The sequence below is a fragment of the Pelecanus crispus genome, chromosome 12 (genome assembly GCF_030463565.1).
Source record: "Pelecanus crispus isolate bPelCri1 chromosome 12, bPelCri1.pri, whole genome shotgun sequence".
NCBI classification, from domain to species: Eukaryota; Metazoa; Chordata; class Aves; order Pelecaniformes; family Pelecanidae; genus Pelecanus; species Pelecanus crispus.
In genome coordinates this window covers 13,540,906-13,546,905 of record NC_134654.1, presented here as the reverse complement: position 1 = coordinate 13,546,905, position 6,000 = coordinate 13,540,906, and positions in this window count along the sequence as shown.

The window sequence follows — 6,000 nt, the reverse complement described above, 5'->3', positions numbered from 1 at the left end:
CTGTAGTGCACATGAAATATATGCTGGGGAAGACAGTCTGGGTTACTTCCCCCTCTGGCAAAGGCAAACCCATTCGTGGGATTGCTTTTGCTCAAGGACCTGGGTGCACTTGGTGGGTGATGCGAAAGGATGGGGAAGCCCAATGTGTACCTCAAGGGAATTTGATTTTGGGTGAAAATAGCCAATGAACTGAATTGTATAATATTAATTGCTTTACAATACTGTATGTTATCTCTTAACTATATGTTATCTCTTAACTGCATGTTAATATAATAATATAGTAGGTTAATATTAAGTATATAATACTATATATTATGATTGCTATATGCCGCATCAATGGTATTGCAGTAAGAATTGCCCAGCTTAATGAAAATGAACTTTGATGAAACCATGTTGGAATGAGAACTGACTTCAGCATGCAACAGTCCAACACTGCACACCACCTCTCCTGCTCTGAAAGACTGTGATGACAGATGGAACCCAAAGTCATGGGCTAAATAAACTCAATGGACATTTTAGAGGGATGGGCCATAGACGAAGGGAATGATATCTGTGTGTATTTCAAGATAGGGAAAGCGGTGGTGATTAATTAGAACACATTGGAAAGGGGAGGGCCTGTGCATGACGTAGATGGTGTAGAATAAGGGGTGGATACTGTCCTGGTTTTGGCTGGGATAGAGTTAATTTTCTTCCTAGCAGCAGGCATAGTGCTGTGTTTTGGATTTAGTAGGAGAAGAATGTTGATAACATGCTGATGTTTTTAGTTGTTGCTGAGTACTGCTTATGCTAGTCAAGGACTTTTTCAGCTTCCCATGCTCTGCCAGGTGCACAAGAAAACTGGGAGGGGGCACAGCCAGAAGAGTTGATCCAAACTGACCAAAGGGCTATTCCATACCATATGACGTCATGCTCAGTATATAAACTGGGGGGGGGGGGTGGCCAGGGAGCAGCGATCGCTGCTCGGGAACTGTCTGGGTATCGGTCGGCGGGTGGTGAGCAATTGCATTGTGCATCACTTGCTTCGTGTATCATTATTATTATTATCATTATTATACTGTTACTATTAGCATTACTATTTTACTTTATTTCAATTATTAAACTGTTCTTATCTCAACCCAGGAGTGTTTCTCACTCTTACTCCTCCGATTCTCTCCCCCATCCCATCGGGGTAGGGGGAGTGAGCGAGCGGCTGCGTGGTGCTTCGTTGCTGGCTGGGGCTAAACCACGACAGTTTGACATCCCTAAGGGCTCAGTATTTTTTGAGTTAAGCTTTTTGTATTTTCCACTGACAATGCAGCTTCAAATGCTGCTGTCTAAACTGAGAAATATCAACCCAAGCATAGCAAATATGTGCTCTCTCATTGCTTGGCAGTGATTTGGGGATCCAGGCCAATTATAACCAGTCAGAAAAAAACAGTTTAACATGTCTATTGCTGCTTTCTTCCAGTGCACAAGATCATGTTACATATTTGCTTGGGAAAAAGAAATCTATTACTAAGGTGACTGAACCCATAGGTGAATGAGGTAGATGTTTGGATATAAAACGTCCAATAACATTTGCCAGAGTGAAATTTCTCTGTCAGCATCCACAAAATTAATTATGAGCAATTTTCATGTTCCTAAGAAATAAATTGTGTCATTTCAGTGCTTCTGTGTGAATTTAGTATAAATAACTGAGATGGGAAACTGAGATGATGACACTGCATACCCGGCTTTTTTTCTGACAGGTTCCTAAAGCCAAATCCTATCATTGGATTATTTAACAAAATTGATCCCAAATTCTAGCAGGACAAGAAGATGTCTTGCCATCAAAGGGAGATGTGCAATGAGCCAGAGTGAGGGACTGCCATATTACTTACATGAAAACAAACTGTACAGCCACCGTATTGTCCTGTCAGATGGCACCAGGCACCACATGTTAAGCAATTCACGGTGAGAAATTAACTACTAAAAACTGTTGTTTTGTTTCTGAACCCTTCTACCAAGTCTGTGCTGTCAGCCCAAGCTAAAGGCCGAATCATAATTTTCTACTGTGAACAGAGAAGCTCATGAATAGATGGAAAAGTTTTCCATATGTCAGAGTGCAGGTGATGAGGAGGTGGTTCAAAGTGTAGCTGAAATATTAAGGGACTAGACTTATGAACACACTTGGATAGATAATATTTTTGAATACATGCTGAGGTCTCTACTGTGCTGACCAGACTTCAGAATAGAGCTGGCGTGGGCTTTAAAACATGGTATATGAAAGAAAGACCTCTAAGAAACAAAAAAGTCCCTCCTGTTCAAGCAGACGATCATACAGCTTGTGACTTTTCTGGAGCTCAGCAACTAAACAGAAGCTCAGATTTTTAACAGGGGTATAACAATTGCAGCTCAGTTTCTATAGCTCTTCTTTGTGAAGTGGTCTTACTTCCATTGCAATTCACATAATATTTGTTTGGATAATATGGAAGAATTTATAAGCCATAGCCCTTTCTAACTTGTGTACTTATTGATTGAATAAGTGATTTGATAGCACTCTGACACATTTATAACGTGGATTTTGGTTCTGAAAAGCTATCAGCATTCCTTTTAGTATATCTTAAGTTACTTTGCCTCAACTTACCAACAAAAATGAGAGACATCAATGATAAGAAGCAGAGCTAGACTGAGCTATGGCTTGACTGAGCTATTGCGTGATATATCATTTCTGACTTACCAGAATCAGGAAAGCAAATATTCTTTCATTAAACATACCACATAAACCCCACATAATTAGATGCAAATAAAAACTGTAGTTTAAGCCATTTTGGCAATCCCCTGCCAGTCTAATTTTCCTTAAAAAGCATATATATGTATAACTGAGGTAATTTTATAATCCCGAGTGGATTAAACCTTTTATCTCAGCATGCCATAATGTCTCAATTTCTTCCTTTATGTTAGTACAACAGTATGAATAGGAATTATTAATGCACATTTGTTAAAATAAAGCTAAACATTGGTGGTCACAGGATCTCACAGCCTTTACAAAGTATAGTTAACTGAATATTAGTGAAAATCATCTTCTATAATGGACATGTTTAGGAATTTCATGTCATTGTTTTTTTCAATGAGCAGGACACATTTCACCGATTGAGACTTTAAGGAATATTTTGATTTTTCTTCCATTTTTAAATTGTCTTTCCAAAAAATATTTAATGCTGGATTGGAACAGACTGAACTAAGGCATTTTGGATTATTAGGCAGTTTCTAATGATCCATTTGGTGTGACCTGATGAAATGCCTCGTGAAAGGCAGGCCTGGGTTCCTGTGCTTCTGTTGACCTTTATGGTCTAGGTGTGGTGTGGTCTTAACTGAGCTGGTTGCATCTCTTTTCTTGCTAAAACAACATGGAAGAAAAATTCAGAATATCTATTCCATATGGAAGACTATGACTCCAGGCACTCAAACTGATGTGCCCAAGAGGAGAACCTGTCAGACCAAGATGGAATGAAACATTTCAACATTTTTAAATTTTCTCAGAAATTTTCATTTCAGGAAAAAGAATGATGTTTTGACTCCTCATGCTGATTTGGGATGAAAAGAAGATTTTAAATGGAATTATCCTTGCAGTGTAAATTGGAAGTTTGAATAGCTCTCTGCAACATTTAATGATCTAATAATCCATTAGAATATATCATATGGGATTTTAAACTTCCTGCTGCCCTCTTGTGGATGAAATGAATAATTACTTCAGTAACAATGCAGGGGAGGAAAAAAACAAAACAGGGAAATAACAGCCTTAGTAGAAGGTAAGTTCCAGATAAATTAATAAGATCTATTGTCTTGGGACATGAATGCTGATTCCATTCCTCAAGAAAATTGTTGAAACCAGGCAAATCAAATTTAATCTCTGTCACACTTTTCTGTATAATGTAGACAACAGTTTCAAAACTGAAGGGTTGGCTGTAAAGATAAAATTAATAAAGTTAATAAAATCCTTAGAAGAAAGCCCAGCAGAAGTGCAAAACATTTTTATGGAGCACATTGATGCTAGACCAAGCTTGTGATCAACCAACAAGTTGGCTTTCTGGGCTGCGAGTGCACATTGCCGGCTCATGTCCAGCTTTTCAGCCACTAGTGCCCCCAAGTCCTTCTCCACAGGGCTGCTCTCAATCCCTTCATCCCCCAGCCTGTATTGATATTGGGGGTTGCCCCGACCCAGGTGCAGGACCCTGTACTTGGCCTTGTTGAACTTCATGAGGTTCACATGGGCCCACTTCTCGAGCTTGTCCAGGTCCCTCTGGATGGCATCCAGTCCCTCAGGCATGTCAACACACCACTCAGCTTGGTGTTATGTGCAAACTCACTGAGGGTGCACTCGATCCTACTGTCGATGTCATTGACGAAGATATTAAACAGTACTGGTCCCAATACGGACTCCTGAGGGACACCACTTGTCACCGATCTCCATCTGGACATTGAGCTGCTGACTACTACCCTCTGGATGTGACCATCCAACCAATTCCTTATCCACCGAACAGTCCATCCATCAAATCCGTATCTCCCCAATTTAGAGAGAAGGATGTTGTGAGGGACCATGTCAAAGGCCTTACAGAAGTCCAGATAGATGGCATCTGTAGCTCTTCCCTTGTCCACTGATGTTGTCACTCCATCATAGAAGGCCACTAGGTTGGTCAGGCAAGACTTGCCTTTGGTTAGGCCATGTTGGCTTTCTTGAATCACCTCCCTGTCCTCCATGTGCCTGAGCATAGCTTCTAGGAGGATCTGTTCCATGATCTTCCCAGGCACAGAGGTGAGGCTGACAGGTCACTAGTTCCCAGGGTCCTCCTTTCTACCCTTTTTAAAAATGGATGCAACGTTCCCCTTCTTCCAGTCACCAGGGACTTCACCTGACTGCCATGACTTTTCAAATATCATGGAGAGTGGCTTGGCAACTACATCAGCCAATTCCGTCAGGACTCTGGGATGCATCTCATCAGGTCTCATAGACTTACACACATTCATGTTCCTCAGGTGGTCTCGAACCTGATCTTCTCTTACAGTTGGAGAGACTTTGCTCCCCCAGTCCCTGTCTTGCAGTCCATTCACTTGAGAGGTGTGGGAAGAGAGGTTGCCAGGGAAGACTGAGGCAAAAAAGCTGTTGAGTACCTCAGCCTTCTCCTTGCCCATTGTTACCAGTTTGCGAGTCTTGTTCATCAGGGGGTACGCTTTCTTTGACCTTCCTTTTCTGGATGACATACCTGTAGAAGCCCTTCATATTATTCTTTGCATCCCTTGCCAAGTTAAGCTCCACATGTGCCTTGGCCTTTCTGACCCCATCCCTACACAACTGGGCAGCATCCCTGTACTCTTCCCAGGATACCTGTCCCTGCTTCCACTGCCTGTGCATTTCCTTCTTGCCCTTTAGTTTGACCAGCAAGTCTCGACTCATCCATGCCAGTCTCTTGCCTTCCTTTCCTGATTTCTTGCTCCTGGAGATTGAGTGCTCTTGTGCTCTGTGGAAAGTGTCCCTAAAGATCTGCCAGGCCTGTTCTGCTCCCTTGTCCCTGAGGGCAGTTTCCCAGGGGGTCCTTCTGACTAGTTCCTTGAAGAGCTGGAAGTTTGCTTTTCTAAAATTTAGGGTCCTGACGGTACTCCTCGCTTTTCCCATGCCCCTCAGGAGTGTGCACTCCACCAATGCATGATCACTGCAGCCCAGGCTGCCTCCAATCTTGATGTCACAGATTAACACACTTGTGTTGGTGACCAACAGGTCCGGTATCATATTGCCTCTGGTAGGGCTGTCTATTACCTGGCTGAAGAAGTAACCCTCAATGCACTCCAGGAGTCTCCTGGATTGGCTACTGCTCACTGTGCTACTTTTCCAGCAGATGTCAGGGTGGTTGAAATCTCCCAGCAGGATGAGAGCTTGCGAGCATGATGCCTTCTGTAGCTGCAGTAAGAAGGCTTCGTCAGTAGGCTCCACTTGATCAGGTGGCCTGTAGTAGACACCAACCACAAGGTTCCCTTTGTTGCCTC